We start from the raw sequence: 17,265 nt of genomic DNA, 5'->3' as shown, positions 1-17,265 counted from the left end.
ATTATTTTCTGTACTTTGCTGGCATTTTATACCACCGTATGCACCTTTATTTTAATTTTTATTATGACAATTATTACTAGTATTGTTATTATCGTTCATTTATTCGTCTAAGTATAATTTCTATGAGCTTTTTTTTAACATAATATTTATCCTAGGTTTTGCTGGCTCCATGTAAGAATTGTGATGCGTTAAACGTATATTAATAGCAATATAATTGTTTTTTATTTTTATAAATATTACTACGTCACAATGCGGCGCAGTGGAGCAAACAAAACCGTGACGTCATCACTTCGCGACAACCACTCTTTCCTGTCGGTAGAGACGAGCAAACCAGGCGCTTGTTGAGGAGCCTGTAAACGGCTAAAAAACACCAGCAATTGACGCGCAGTTTGGTCTCAGCAGTGTGCTTTCCCCCTTGTAACGACCCGAGACCATCATAAGCTGAACTCTACAAGAACCTAGCCAAGGGTTTGGGTAGACCACCTAGTATAAGCGAGCAGCTAACGTTAGCGGTGTTTTTGGCTCATCTAACCGGTCGTGCTAACGCGTTAGCCTCGGATAGTCAGGTACAAGCCGACTGCTGCTTCTGCTGCTGAAGGGAGGGAATCAAGCGTTGGCTTCCAGTGTCGAGCTTCCATGGATACATCGCCCTGGATCTACCCGGCCCGACGGAATTAGCGGAGGCTTCTGCTCTTCCCTTCTTCACATCCACCAGGTAAAAACAGTCCAGTGCAAGATCACAACTGCTCCGTTCAGGAGTGAACAGAGGGGCCTAGCATCAACTAGCGTTAGCTCGGTGGCTATGCGTTAGCATCGCTAACTTAACGCAGTATTTTGAAAGTGGTGTTAAAGGGCTCTGAAAGAACATGAAAAGTCTTGTTTTGGTTTAATTCTCTCGGTCTGACTTGAGTTTTTTCCTGAAAAAAGCTCAGTAGCATCCCGAGCATGCTAACTGCGGGGAGTTAATCACAAGAGCGCATGAACTGGATATCTGGAGTTCTGCTCATCTTTATTCAACTATATTCATTTCTCATTCTGCACAGCGTTCACAACGCTCCAGTCGAGTCACTTTATGTCAGTAAAATACGATTAAAATCCTTAAAAATGTCTAAATGTAGACGCACTAAGCTGAGAAACATACTGGACTAGCTGCATGTGGTCAACCCGGTTAACACGGGCTGGATTGTAGCCCATGTGTTCACGATGCCTTATAACTATAAAGATCTGTTTTATTTTATACCGATGATCAATATCTAAATCGCTGTTATGTCTGTAGCCAATAGGAAACCCTCTTCCATCTGATGAATACGTGTAGATGCCACATAAAGTAAAGTTATAAAGTGTTTAAGTAGCCAGTGTTTGAGCCCTTTAAACAACACTAAAGATTTAGTTTCAAGTGACGAGCGTCACTGGAAAAAGGCTATGAAACTGTAATGTTTACATGCGATGTTATATAAGAATAATGTTGTCAGAAGTTTGTAGAAAAAATGTTAAATATTTATTACAAGGGATCAATTGCTCAACCTCCAAGTAATGCACTTTTGGACTTTGTAATATCATAAAACTTGTTTTTTTAAACCTGATTCAAATTCATTTTTATATCTCAGGTAGGATAGATGTGATCAATTTTTGTCAAATTATTTGCACACATGGCAGAAGTAACACAACAGGGATGTCTGAATAAAGATGTCACAAATCTTTATTTCCAGAACAAATAACTTAATCTAGAAGAACATTAAGTGACCTTGAAATTCACACCAAGAACATTTTTATTGGTTTAAAATTAAGCAGAATATGTGAGTTAATTTTTGTATCCCTCTTTAGCCTAAAACTTCTGCAAAAGTTGCACAGAAATTTTGATGTCAGCTTGGAATGTCCAACAAATGATCGTTGATGAATGTAACTCCTTTCTCATGCCTAATTGTCTTGCAATAAGTCTTATTTTTAGCTCAACCCTCATGGTCTTTACTGTTTAAAATTATATTTTTTCACTATTTAAAATGGTGACACTCGATACTCTGCGGTCAAACGGCAGCTGTTTGCTCTTTAGGAATCAAGTTGTTGGGCGTTGCATGCTATTTTAGTTCTGCGGTGTTTGATATTTTTTTGAATGAATAGGAATGTATTTTGTCCTTCTGGCAGACTGTGTATAACAAAGTGCTGAAATATTCAGGTGAAAATGGATCCATGGCTGGGCTCTTTGTAATATGAATGAAAGGCTGTTAACATGTGACTGTAGAAAAACAACACACCATGTGCACTGAGAGTATCATTCACATCAAATATGATTGGGAGTTATTTCAGATTTAGTTTTGACAGATGTTCTGGTAAAGTAGAAAGTTTTGAACCCGGTGCATTCTCTTGTTCTCTCTCTCTCTCTTGTTCTCTCTCTCTTTCTCTTTTTGTCTATCACAAGATGAAAGCAGTAAGTTTAAGTGATGGAGGTTTAACCAGCTGAAGCTTATATTTCCTGTTTTACATCACCGTTTTCAGAAATTATCCATTTTGACTTGGATGATTTGTAGCTTGACATGAAGAAGTACTTTGGTTTTTGTCAATGATACAGCTTTCCATACAGAGAACTGTGTTGGTAGCAGTTCAGATAATTTGTTGTCCAGAGACGGAAATCAGACGATTTTCTCCCAATCGGCTCTGATCAGCTGATCAAATACAGTTTTTTTTTTTTTTAAAGGCAAACTCAATAAAGTTTCTAGATTATAGGGAGAAGAGATGCAAATAAAAAGAAAGAAAGTTTATTAGTCTGAGCCGACAGTATTGTCATTATTCTTTGACTCCTGACACAAACACCCATTAATAACCTGGTTTGGTCGTGGTGCAGAAATCAATTTCTATCCTACTGTGATGGATATTTCAGAACAAATGTGTTTTTTTGTGATTTGGGATTGATGGCTACAGATTTGTTGGTAGTTTTTGTGTTTCTTTAAAGGGGCAGTATTATCCAGGCATGTAGTGTTATTTTATAACACAGTCAAATAACTGTTACCTTCACTTGTTATAGAAATGCTATGTCAAACACAACTTAAAAGAATTTTGACTCCGTAATTTTACACCTTGAAATTGGTTCCTATGTCTCTTTAAAAACTCCTGTTCTTTCTGAAACCTCAGGAAGTCGTCACAACATGGCTCCTCTATTAACCCTTTAACAACGTATTTACCAGCATTGCAATGAGAAGTAGCTCCTATAATGAGCTCAGCAGATGTGCAGTTAGACCAGGTGTTTGCTAATTACTTCTGGCTAGTCTGAAGGAGCTGAGTGGGAGAGTCATGGGGGAGGGCTGCTCTGCCTTTGAGGCAGCGCTTGAGTTTATAGATTAACTGTGGCTGTTTTACTTTGATCAGCTGAATGGTTGCCATGGGAGATTAAATGTTTTCTCAAACATGCATGAAAGAATTAAATCAACACTCCTTGTAATGTTTTTGATGAGGGAATAACATTACAACTTGATGGAAAACAAAACAGTAAATTTTCCATAACACTGCCCCTTTAAATCCATTCTATGACAAACGGCATCAAATGAAAAGATAGAAACCTTTTGGATTTGATGCTCTCATGTTACCCACTGGGACTCTGGTTGCTTTGTGATATTGTTAGATGAGTCTGCTGTTAAGAAATAGACAAGCTAGCATTAACCTCATCGGTTTGTGTCCACAAAAACAACTCGCCATCAGAATATATCTGTTGTATTCTCATGAAAGAGTCACAGAACTCCTCGGTCGAAACGTTTTCTAGAAAGCCACCCTCGTGTTTTCCACCTCGTCCTGGCTCGCGGCACTGCGGCTCGGTGAGGATTTTGAAAATGTAAAGTGCAAAGATAGGACAATGGTGTCAGGAAAAGAATGGCATATTTTCGGTCCACATGGGGCATGAGGATGATGACATGAGATTTCCTGGCTGATAGCTGTGGTGAGGCCTTGAGAAGTCAGAGACCAGATCTCAAGAGTTTGTTTGCTCAAAGCCTTACATTCCCACACTCCTGACTTGCGCTATGTTACCCACCCCAGGGCTTTCCTAAGCCCTTTCTCATGTGGACAGTGGGTTTCCTGCCGTTTGAAGACTGTGTTGATAAATTGTGACGTAAACTGGCGGCGCTCACGTGGCATTTCTTCAAATTTATCCCTAAAATAGAGAACAGTTCCTAATTGCAGCAACGTGGAGCCTCGTGATACTGAATATTTATTTCCACTACGTAATGTAGTCATTGATAGGTTTATTCTGCTGTTTTTAAACTAGGGAATAGGGATGCAAGTTACCAATTGATGAGTTCATCTAAAGTTCATTGATTTTATAGATTGACTAAGGATTAATTGATAAGCGGCCATTTTCTGAAAAACTTGAGTGTTTTCTTGTATTAACAAGGCTGACGGTCTTTCTATAACATAAAGGGCAAAATGATTTAGAATATTTTGAAATAAAAATAAAAGCTTAGCATTAATTTGTGAGAGTTGTGTTAAATACTGAATAAAATTAAAATGATGGTTTTCTCACATTATTAATCCTCCCGTGGTCAATAAATCTCATGGAGTCCATTCGGCTCCACAAGCTTTTTACCTTGTGCGCAGTCTGGTGGGTCACACTGACCCCGCGTGCGCTTTTACCAGGCTTTTTTTGTGTGTGTGGTTTTGGGAGCCGACAGTCTGACGGGACACACTCCCCTCCGCCCGTCTCCCCCTCTTCCACTGTCTAACCATGACATTTGCTGCACTCTGTTTCTGTATACTCTGGCTCCACTTAAGGGAGATCAGTGGCGCCCTCTGCTGGATGGCGGCCAGCACCAAGAGAAGGTCTAAGTGGGCATTATTAATCAATTGGAACAAATTTTAATCTAATAAAACATTTATTGACAACTAATCGTTAGTCGATCAATTATTTCGTTCTCCAATGTAAACCCCTTGAAACCTTTCGCATTTAGTTTTGTTACCATGACAACCATCAGTGTATTTAATCAGGCATGTGAGTGTTGGAGGAGCACAAGATGGTTGCAGAGGCGCCAGCTGTGTGATTGGTTGGCTCTCCAGCTTCAAGTGCATAAACTATAAACCTTTTAGAAATAAATCTGCTCTGTGAGCGAAACGCTCAGAACAAAGACGCTTGCAATCCGGCTTAAAAATGTATTAAAAAAAAAAAAAAATTAAGCAATTTTTTTTTTCTCTATTAATTTTTCTAAAAATAAAAACGAGAACACTCAACCTGCTGGGGGGCGTAACAAAACATGGTGGGCCGGCAGGTTTATAATATTATATATAATAATATATATATAATGCCCTCTGGTTAAGTGGAGGGAAAATGATGAATGTTTTTCATTTGCCTTGTTTGCGTTTTGTTTTTGCTCCCAAAGCTCAGTCAGATTGGCTCACGTTTGTCTTCAACATACTGAATATGGTTTTCATAGAAGCCAATATGGTGCATCTCTGTGTCCATGGTTACAATGACAGGACAACCATATGTTTAGCTCTGACAAACATCCCTGTCCTCTCTTACACTCATTCCCACAGCATATTGCTGCCAACACCAGGTTTTGCTGTGATCATGGGGATGTGCAGTGTTAGTTTCCTGACCAAATGATCAAATCTGGTCTGATCAGTCCAGAACACCGACTTCTGTGTTTGCGCTATTCTCTATCTGAGATGGGATGTCTTTCAAAAAATATTAAGAATGTCTTATTTAACAATTCACTTTGCTGCATGTTGGTCGACCACATTAAACCCAAATAAAATGCATAAATGTTTGGGTTTTTAAATGTAGAAAGGTTGTATTTTCTTGTAGTTCTGTTTGCGTCATCAGAGCTGCTGTCCTTTGTTTACATTTTTGTTTGTGGACTTCTATTGTTTGCAATGGAGACAGAAAAGTATGAGTCTCTTGTTCTAGACTGAAATCCATCCTGGGTTGTCAAGGAAACTGAAGACCACTGATTTTAGGAATGTCAAAAACGTGGAAAAATCTCCCTTAAGCTGTACAAATTAGTCTCATGTTCAATTATTTTTCAGCCAGGTTTCATGAGCAAGAACATTTTAGCTCATTTATTTTTATTCCATTAATCTCACCTGTTTCTATATAGGAATAAACAATGACCCGTGTTTTAGTTTGTTTGACCTGCGTTGCGTGTGTTTGCAGAAGGTCTGGGCGATAAATCGAGTTTTGATGATTAATAGAATTATTTTTTGTTGGCTCTAGTGGCCTTTATAGTTCAACAGGAAAGAGGGTAACAAGAGGGGGGAAGACATGTGGCAAATGTCACCAGGCCGGGAATCAAACCTGCGACCACCGCCACGAGGACTAAGGCCTCAATATGTGGGTCGTGCTTTGCCTCTGCGCCACCACAGCACCCGATTAATAGAATTTTTAGTTTTTGAAGATTTTGTTTTTGGAAAATCCAGATTTTCCCCCCACCATTGCACTCCTTGTGCTTCAGAGTGATGTTAGTCCATCTAAAGGCTTTTATCTTCACTGACTAGTGTGCACTGACGTTGCAGTGAACTAAGATTGTATGTTGTAGGAATACAGATGTCCCAGGAGAAGGAATTGCAAGACTCTATAGAATCAATTTTATTTTTTGGTTTCTTCACCAGGCCATCAATAAATATCAGAATATTCAAAAACAAGACTAAATATAGTTACTGTGTAATGTTTAGTGATTCAAATTATATATTTTTTTTTTAAAGTAAAAATGGAAATGATTATCAAGAGCAGTATTTGTGTTTGTGGAGCTGTGACTGCTCTGCCATGCAGACACAGTCATACAGCTACCAGTGACTGACTACATGGATGTCATTAATAATAATTATAGTAATAATAATAATAATAATAATAATAATAATAATAATAATAATAATAATGCATTTTATTTGTCAGTGCCTTTCAAAACACCCAGGGACACTTTACAACATTAAAAACAAATTACCCAATAAAATATGGCTATAAAGACACAAAAACCACAAAATATCATAATCCCTCTCAATATTATAAAAGTACCATAAAATATTGCAGTGAAGTTGTAAATCCTTATTGTCCCGTATCTTACTGGATAAAACACACTTTTGGTATTTTGTTCTGGTTGAAAATCAGAAAACTGTTCTCAAACCTGATTGGCTGGGGAATGGGATATGTCAGATTGTTTCTAATGTAAATATATATATATTAAAAAATGCTTCTCAAAATATTGAGGCAAGAAGAAGATTAATTAAAAACATTTTGGGACATCGAGGTTTGAAGCTACAGCGACGAGGTGAAGCTAACAGAAAGACTCGGTCGGATCTCCAGAGTTTGCTGTAAATGCTTTCGAGGTGTCAGTCGATGACCAAGGCGCTGATGCCACATGCAAGCTCAGCAGTTTGAAAATGAAAGACCAGACTGCTGCTGGTGGTGGGGTTTGTTTTCTGGTCGGAGAGCGTTTTATGAATTCTTCCTTTGGACAAAAGCAGTTTGTCTGAGAAGTTGGGAGTTTTACATTTGTGGAAGGAAAATCAAAGCATTGGAGTCTGAAATGGAGAGGAGTAGCTGGAAACTAGTCGCAGACAGCAGAAGCAAAGTCCCGTCTGTTTTAGTGGTGTAATTTAACAGGGAGCCGCTCTGATAACCATCAAAGAAAGAGACTGTGTTGGGATTTAACTGGCTTGGCTTTAGTATTGTATACAGGCAGTTCAGAGGATGGAGGAGGAGGGAGGCCAGAGACTGAGAGCGAAGAAAAACCAAATGAAAAGGTTTTTTTTCTCTCTCTCTGGAGGTCCAGCAGGGATCTCCCGTCTTCAGAAACTCCCTTAGAGGGTGTAAGTGATCAGAACCATCCAGCTGGTTCAGGGCAGCACAGCTTTACTGCAGTAAAGGTCAGGCTGCAGTTGGTTCTCACTCTGAAGACCGGCTCTTCCTCCTGGAGTCGGTTGGGATCAAGCCTCTTAGGTAATCACCTGCTACAGTAAATAGAAACGTCACAGAGGAAGGATACAGGAATAAGTTGTAAGCTGTAGGTAATGCTATTAGATATTTGTTGTTATTGTTACCAGGTTTTGGATGCGGTAACGTCTTCATCCGAACCAGCTTACCGGATTTATTTCTCACTGTTTTTCTTCTAAATTTTTCTGTCTTTTTTAAATCCCCCCTGGATCACTTGGCTCTTCTCTGTTCACTGCAAAAGCACAAAATCTTACCAAGTATTTGGCAAGATTTTCTACTGCAAATGTCAGCACTAAGATTCCCAGTGCAAATATCTTAGTAGACTTGAAATAGGACAAAATTAACTATGGAAGAAACTTTACAGAAAGCTATAGGAGCTTGTAAATAATTCCTTAATATTGACAAAGTACTAGTTCCATTTAACGTAGAACATGTTGCAAGTGAAATAATCTGCCAGTGAACTAGAATAAAAAAAAAAAATCAATATTAAGAAATTATTGACTTAAAGGGGCAGTATTATGTGTTTTCCAGACGCATAGTATCATTTTATAGCACAAATAACCGTTGACTTCATTTCTATATATATATATGTATATATCAAATATGACCTAAAAGAAGTTTTACTTTGTACTTTAATGCCTTGAAATTGGGTCTCTGTCTCCTTAAAAACTCCCGCTCTTTCTGAAACTCCGCCTTCAGGAAGTCATCACAACGTGGCTTGTCTATAAACCCTTTTACAACGTGATCACCAGCATTTCACTGAGAAGTAGATGGTATAATGAGCTCAGGAGATGGGCAGTTCCTCTAGGTGTTTGCTAATTGCTGCTGGCTAGTCTGAAGGAGCTGAGTAGGGGAGTCGCTCTCTGTGAGGCAGCAGAAACTTTGATACTGAAGCTCTAAGTTGGAGGTGCTTCTCTAAGGTGGAGCTAGTTGCCCCCTGGCTACTGGCACAGCTGAATGGTTCCCATGGGAGATCAACACTACACTCCAGGTATGATTTTTATAAGGGAATCACATTATGACTTGATGTAAGGATCAAAAAAGTTGCTTTTACATCATACTTCGCCTTTAAAACTAGCTCCTATGTCTTGCTGAAAAGGTTTTCAGATGTTTTGTCGTTTTTTAAGTCTACAGTAGAAACTAGACCAACAATACTCTGTTTGATCTTGTGTTTTTGAAGTGTTGTGTCCCTCTAATATATTAAACCGGATGTTTGAGCTGCAGCAGCATTTCGGTCTGCTGTGACATTGTTAACGACCCTCTGCTGTGTATCTGTGAAATCTGTGACATCTATGAAATCTGTTAGTAATTCAGTGCTGGGCATGTACCTGTAAGATGTTTTGCATACAGAGAGGAATCTCCCCGGTTCTGATCCGGGCTGTGTTGTAAACATGGGGTGACAGTTGGGGACACAGCAGGTCAAGACGCAATGCTAGAGAATCATTTCGTCCCACTTTACTGTTGGGTGCAAACCGGTGTTAAAATATGATGGACTGAACGGAGGCGCATGCTCCTCTCGCTCTTCCTGTTTGGTTTCCTCCTCCCACAGGGGCTACCACTAAAGTACAGTCACTGCAACTGTATCTCACAAACATCATTGTGAATTCTCGTTTTTCCTTAAAGTAAAAGTGAGTTTTGTTTCAAATTGGAGTATTTTAGTTTTCCTCCTATGTCTCCCTCTTTAATAGTAGATACCTTCTGTACAGCTGAAAATTGTCTATGTATGAGATCCATGTGAAAAAACTTTGACACTTTAGGAAGCAAAATTTTGGGGGAATAAAGTATAACTTTCTTTTAACCCTACATGTCAAGTTTTCAGTTCACTTTATTTCTACTAACACTGTTTCTTGGGACACTTTACAAAAAAGATAATTTTAGTATTCAAATAAAATGTTTTTATGAGGATGGAATCACTGACATGCAGCATTCACTCTTCCTGGACCAGCACTTGGCGACAGCATGCAGCTAATGGATTGGACTCATCAGGATTTATGGATGGATGTAGCTTAGCACCAATAAAATTATGGGGTAAATTTGTCCTGTGCTGCCTGATAGTTTTTTTTTTCAGATGGAAGCGTATACATAGCAAAGAGAATTGGTCCGAGCACAGAGCTCTGTGGTACTCTACATCTGCAGTGTGAATAAGATTTATCATTCACAACCAAAAGCTATAAATAAAACCAAATTAAAAGAACACACACAACCGAAAACTATGTCTCTGTAAACAAAAACAAAAAAATAGTAACCATCAGAAGGGAAATTATCGAGCTGATTTTAAGTTATCATATGATTAATTGTTTATTGCTTATAAAACACCTAAAATGGAAGCAGTAATTAAAGGAATAACTTGACGGGATCCAACAGGAGAGAGTAGAATATGTGATAAATGCATATCAAGAAAGAAAAACCTTTGACCTTTTTGTTGTTTTTAGTTTGATGATTTATTTCTTCTAAGTAGATGCCAAACATCTCTGCAGAACTCTGTCATCATGACATTCTTCCCCCTCCCCAGTGTTCACTGTTGGTATTTCTGATTAAAAGCATGGAAAAGGAAAGTTACAAAGTAAATGATTTTAATAACACATGTTGCCAGTGAGTTTGGAAACATGCTGTGTCTGCATGTTTACATACATTTTGTAGAAAAGGAAGAAAAAAAAGAAGAAGAAAGTGTTGAACCTTCGAACTGTTTCAGCAGATTTTCCCTGCCTCTGTTTCTCCTGTGTGACACAAACAGTCTTAAAATGAACAATTCAAAGTTATGCAGATTAGTTCTGTGGCCCAAATTTCCCTCCGCGTTGATGAATTATTTACCGTCTCTCTAAATTCAAGCAGGCTCGCGGTAAGTCAGCTCTGGTCTAAAATACATCATGTATTATTTCATCTAGAGTTTAATCGGAAAATCTTTTCATCGTGTGGAAAACCCAGAGGAACCGCTGGGCTTTGAACTAAACGTTGATTTAGATTTAAGCTTTTTGAATATTTTAGTTTTATTTAAGCTACTTTACACTGGCCATTTATTTAAAGATGGATAGCGGACACAAGAGGAGGTGAAAGGTTTGAATTATTAATACTGGTGGAACAACAAGGAGAATGTGTTGGGTTGGTCGTGGCAGGATATCCTCAGACTTGACCTGCAGGCAGCTGGCAGCCTGTTTAAGTGGCTTTTAAGTCTATTATAGAGGATAATCCTTTCAGCGAGTTTCAGTGAGCAGACAGAGCAGATAAACACTCCCTGATTTCACTTGTTCCACTGTCCCGTTGTGTCCCGTCCTGCAATATTTGTCCCATTTTTGTTACTTTCATAAACAGATGACTAATTACCCATGGTTACCCCGAGCCCTGGGTTGTAATCTCTCCTATTTGTGAGTTCACTGCTCATTGCATTATGCGTCCAGTCGGCCACTGTATGTATTTTGACCAATTTTTGGATATATATGTATTTTATATATAAGAAAAGCTACATAACCAAGCTAACTCAATACTGATAAATGAAGTTACAGAATTCTATACACAAATCCTTTTTTTAATAGAAACTTTAATACCTTATAGAATTGTTATAAATTAATGTTCTGTTTGCTTACACTGGGTTTCTGCTACAGTGTTCCTATTACACGTAACTTTGTTGATATTCTGCTAATGTAAAACACAATTTTGCAATTGTGGTGTTTCCATAAAGAAATGCAATTAAAAATTCACACGTGAACTGCAATAGGTCATTAAAAAACATGTTGTGCCGTCATCCTGCTACCACTTCCTATCGTCTTCTTGGTCTGTTCCACCGGCAGTAACATCCGGCTGTTGATCGTGTGACGCATGTAATGCGAGAAAAGTTGTTTTTGTTTCAGCTTTGCAAAATACACAAATTCTATAAAACCACTTCTTCCTTAGTGCAAAAAGCTTTTCAGCTAAAAACTAGTTTGTTTGTTTTTTAATTGTTGCGTTTGCACTAAGAAAATTTGTTTGTAAGTTCAGTTTACACAATTTTTATTATCAATGCAGTATATTCAATTTGATATGCTTTATGCTGAAATTCAAGTCAGTCACATAATTTAAACAGGCCAACAAGCGGAATTGAAAATTGTTTCTGAATTGTGACCCAAAAAATCGTAATCAAATCGTTAGACTCTGAAATATTTGCATCTCTATTTGCTGTTCTTGTTACAGAACAGCAATAGAGATAACTTATCTCTGTCAGTCAATAGATAAGTTATGCCTATCTCTTGACTGACAGTCAGAACCTTCTCTTATTAAGTTGGCTTGCATTTTTTCACCCAACTTAATTTCAGTTTGACATCAAAACACCTCCTGTACTTTCACTTCCCTTAAACTTGTCAAACATCATCTTCTTCCTTAAGACAAGCCAGAAGAAAATATTTCAAGATAATCAGCATGCCAACAGGTTTTACAGAAATGTCTCATAGTATGGGAACTTTAGTAAAAATATTGTTTCATCCTCCGAAAAAATGTATGACATTGCCAAAGTTGTTTTTACTTTTATCAGTTAGAAGGATTTAAATAATGTTATTAACATTTATTTATTGTTTTGATTTTACTAAATGCACCAATTTATTGTACCGGCCAGGAAACCTAGCTTTGGTTTTCAGATAAATGTGCTTATCGCCCAGAATATTAAACTCTTTTGTCATTCTGCAATCCAGAACCAGCTGAAACCAGCTGATTAAAGGACAGGGCTAGCAGTTAGCCGCCGGGCAGACAACGCTGCTCACTGTAGAGTCAGAAGTGCACCACCGCGATAAGAGCGCTGGGTGGAGCTCCTCCGGTTTCATGTTACTACTGGATATGCTGTAAACTACCACATTTATCTGTTCTAAAAGAGAAGTAGCCAGCTGGCCGGCAGTGTGCAACACCAAGTGGGAGGAGCAGTGGAAAAGCTGTTCCAAGGAATATTTGTGCAACTCTGTTCTCATAAGTGATTCACAAGATTTACTTTTTTTTTTTTTTTTTTAGCTCAGACCTGTGTTCATTGTTTAATTTTTATTTATTTATTTATTTATTTATTTCGTTTTCATATATTTAATGCCATCTTTATTATAAACAAGACAAAATGTTTCTGGAGTTTATCACATTAAACAGCTGAAAGTCAGATGCATACAATAAAGTAGATAAAATGTTGGGTTTGGTATTTGTTTCTGATTTTTTTTTCCCCCAACTCAGACTTTTATTTATTTAATTTTTAGTTATTGTTTAATGATAAAACACAGCTGCAGACTGTACTGGCTTTATCCCACATGGACCCAGGTAGTGATCAGGGACGTGCAATATAAAAATTTGGGTCATTATTAATAATGTTGTCATGGCCAATAACTTATATTTACTGATGTTGCACATATTTTCCTATCCTTTTGACACCATGAAAATACAACCAGACAGTCTTGTGTCCCCACCACTGTCACATGGCCACATAATACCACATAACGAAGCATACGTCCCGTAGAGCTTAACAAACTTGTTGTTGAAAATATCTCCTCGTAAACACCAGATGAGGCTAAGCTTGTGTTGCTATAAACCTGGGAATTATAACACTTCAGGATTTATTGAGGGGATTAAAGCGTCTCAGAGACAGAAATGCTTCCGGCTCTACTGTAACTTTGACTCTGGAGTCAGCAACTGATTGGTTTTAAACTTAAATGAAATTCTCATCAAAGTGCAAAGCGCTTTGGAGTCCTCTGGACTTGATAAAGCAATACACAAGTACAGGATATTTACCATTTATTTCAGCGTTTGTCTGAGGAAATTATTGAGAAGCTATTTTCTAAGTTCTTATCAGCATTCAGATGATTTTCTTTCTATAGATCCAAAAAATGTCTATGGATGTCACAATAACAAAGTCTGCTGGACAATAGGCTGTCCCAGATATTATTGTGAGAAACAATATTGTTATTTGGAGACATTTTTCAACTAATAATACTGTTATTATAATCTGGTTTCCCCCATAAAAACTGTTGGTAGGGATTCTAGGGCAGTCTAAAAGCGACTCACCGTGTTTTTGTGTTTAAAAAATGTTAAAAAATTTGGAGGTGTATGAGCAAGCATCATAATACACTGGGGTAACCCTGACTAATAATGGCTCATTAATTCAAATATGTCCACTCAAATGTTCCTTAGAAATTAAAGTTTTTTTTTTAATATACATTTTTAACACTGGAACTGGAAAGCATTTTAAATATCCAAAATAAACAAAAAGATATTTTCATTAAATGGGTTATGAAGTCTCCCTAACTAAAATTGTATTTCAAAAAATAATTATCATTCAGCTGAAAACAGGCAGAAGGGGCAGGCAGTGCACACTAACTACTTTGTCCTGGTTATCAAATGTTTGCATTGTTTCTCAGCTTTTCAACAATATGCAGTGACTGTTGTACAAATGGAAATGATCATGCCCATTTCGTTCACCGTGAGACTAATTCTCTAAACAAATCAGATTAATTCTCACTGTAAACGACAGGCTTAGCTATACATTTTTAAGAAATTAATAAATATCCTTCATTATGTCCTTCATGCAACTTTTATAGGTTTTTCGACAGATAAATTATCATTGTGACTAAGTTGAGAAGCACAGACATGTTTCTTGGCTGCCAGCCGTTGCCCATTGTTCACTTCCTATCTATGATGCAGAGGAAGGGCTGACACATGTGTGACGGTGACTCACTGCTACATGCTGCTGCAGGTGTTGTATGGTGATCCTCTGTTAATGCTCTTACAGTCAAAAGAAGAAGTAACAAAGTTTTCTCTGCCATCTGGGGAAGAGACCGTGAAGTCCCATCTTCCTTATCTTGCTGCTCTCCTCTCTGCTTTCTTTCCCCTTAATGCCATAACATTTAACTTGTTAACCTGCTGTTTTTCTGTGATCCAACCCTGGATAAGATAATAATCAATACAAGTTAGAAGATGTTTTCGTTGAGCCCAAAGACAGCCTGATGTAAGTAATTATTTGTAGGGCTTCCAAGTGATTCACATTCTTAATCTCAGTTTTAGCAGTGACTTCATCATGATTAATCTTAAACTGCATTTTGTTAAAATGAATCACTTCAGTTAATAAATGAGTTATAAATCTTTTTAGTTAGAAGACAAAATTAGTTCTCAATAGTTATTGTTTGAAATGAAAACCAAAAATAAATCTTGCCACTCCATAACTCTTCTGGTTGTTGCACCATTTATTACAAAAACGAATAACATCATACTTTAACATATGAATACTAAGTACGGATCAATATTTTGATTCTTATTTAATAAAGTTTCCAAGTTTTAGTGATGAACTGTCACACCCAGATAGTGTTAGTCACTCAGGTCCAGTGATCTCCTGTCACAGTGACACACTCTGCAGTTTTGCTTCCTTAATTGTTTCAGAGTTCATGAATTTTAATCAGTGTTGTGTCGACTGTGGATTGTAGAATCTGTTGAGATTTTCAGTTTTCAAAATATTGGTGAAGCCCATGTCCTTAACTATGTCAGTGGGTCTACAATCCATGGCAATCCATTCTGCAATAGTTGCAGTGAGCTTATCAGAGGCAGATTTATTCGGTAGTCTGCTTTTGTCAGGCACGGCCTGGATGAAGCGGAGGCTCCTTCTGAAAGGTGCGTGGTGTTAAGATGATACTCTAAACTCGAGGTGGTTGGTTGAAATGAAAGTTTCTTTCCGCAGCATGTGCAACTGTCAATGCGTTAACAGTCTTCTTCTTCTTCTTGTGTTTTATGCCAATTGGCAGACCAATTGATGTTGCATTACCACCACCAACAGGACTAGAGTGTGAATGCCGAGGGTCAGTGACAGCCCTATTTTTTTAAATTTGAGGTGTTTTGTACCTACTAGATGCAGTTAGTGAGCGTACTGGCTGTTCACCACTGCTCACAAGAGAAAAGGAATGGTGAGAGTACAGTTCCCTGTGTTTCTGACCACCTGGTCAGACACACAGTAAGAAACTGTGGTCTGTTAGTGACGTAGTCAAAGAACAAGTCGATTGTTGAGGCCTTTTCCTGTGTTTTCTGGAGTTTCTCACAGAGCAAACCAGACTAAGTTGTACTAAATGTTCTGGAGAAATCAAAGAACATGACCCTCACTTGAAGCAAATGCAGAATACCATTATCAACTCCAGCTCCATGGCAATACGCAAATTGCAGGGGGTCCTGATGTGCTTCTCCCTGTGGTACACTTCTCGCTGTCTCTAATTTTGACCTTGAGCTGCTTATGTATAGTCCTCAATGATTCTGTCTTCCTGAAAGCTGCTTTTTCCCTTATTGATTTGTTTCTAAGGTCAACAACAAGAAATTTTGAAAAAAAAAGAAAAAATAGAAGACAGATACCACGCAGCTCCTACAGTAGGGGAGACAGGATTTCATTCAATGGACTAGGAAAGAGGCAACAGCTGTGCTTCCATTACAAATGTGCACAAAACTTTGTCAATATTCCACTTATGTCAACAAAACAATTTCACAATTGCTCTGTTTCTATTAAATAAGAAACACAATCTCAAGTCACACCTGAATAAGTCCGATCATGAGATCAGTCATTAAAAATGATGCTGAACCATGATCCTCCAACTACTTCCTATTGGCACCAGTTGCAACATCTGATTGTCGATCATGTGACTGTTGTGATGTGAAAAATTGTTTCCGTTGCAGTTTTGCGAAACAAACCAATTTTGATACGGCCAAAAATTAAAAACTTTCATTCAAGCACCAAAACTTCTTGTTGGCAAATAAGAGTTTTCCCAAAATTGCAGTGTTTCCATTAAGCGAATTTAATTATATGGTCAAAGGAAACACACCTATTGAGATGTAGAGTTTCTTAGGGAAGAGCCCACCCTGTGCTTGATTGTTAGCTTCCCTGGCAGGATGCAGACCTTTCACACTTCTGACCAAGACAGAGTGGAAGTTATCAGAGACATCATGAACAGAAGCATCCTACTTTTATTGGGTCATTTTAAGCCTTGTCCAGGGTGCACCAAATATTAGAATTTTGCTTAAGTTTGTTTTGTCTTTGTGCTTGGTGTTCAGAATTGTAGTACAGGAGCTGTGGGGGGAGTATTTCTTAAAGCCCAGGCGTGTGGTGCAGCTCCTGAATAATTGATTCCAGCCACACGTTGGTAATCTAAAGGTAAAGTGATAGCGCTCTGCGTTGTCTTCTTCAGGCTGCTGCTGCATTTTTAAAGTGTGCACTAGCACTCGGGTATCAAAATGTTAACCTTGTCATCTTCTTTAAACTCTCCCATCTGCTCATGGAGTCCAGAAAAGGAGAGACAATAGATACGATGGTTCAATAATTTACAACAACGTTTTGGGACTTCATTTTCATTTAGCCGCTGCATCCCTGTTTTTTCCTCTACTGTTTTAGACAA

The 17,265-nt window shown here is 38.0% G+C and overlaps 1 protein-coding gene across 2 annotated transcripts in view; it reads left to right on the top strand.

Moving 5' to 3' along the window:
* The first annotated feature begins 287 nt into the window (after positions 1-287).
* Positions 288-17,265, top strand: part of fbxw7 (F-box and WD repeat domain containing 7) — a 97,744-nt gene continuing 80,766 nt past the window's right edge. Inside the window, exon 1 of one of the 2 annotated variants that reach the window (XM_044115709.1) lies at positions 288-715. The gene's annotated coding sequence lies outside the window, so the exon portion shown is untranslated. The remainder of the gene's footprint in view (positions 716-17,265) is intronic. The other variant, XM_044115708.1, reaches the window with a different exon arrangement.

Source organism: Gambusia affinis, linkage group LG04, assembly GCF_019740435.1.
Source record: "Gambusia affinis linkage group LG04, SWU_Gaff_1.0, whole genome shotgun sequence".
Lineage (NCBI taxonomy): Eukaryota > Metazoa > Chordata > Actinopteri > Cyprinodontiformes > Poeciliidae > Gambusia > Gambusia affinis.
Note: the sequence above shows the minus strand (reverse complement) of the source record. Positions and strands in the feature narration are given on the sequence as shown.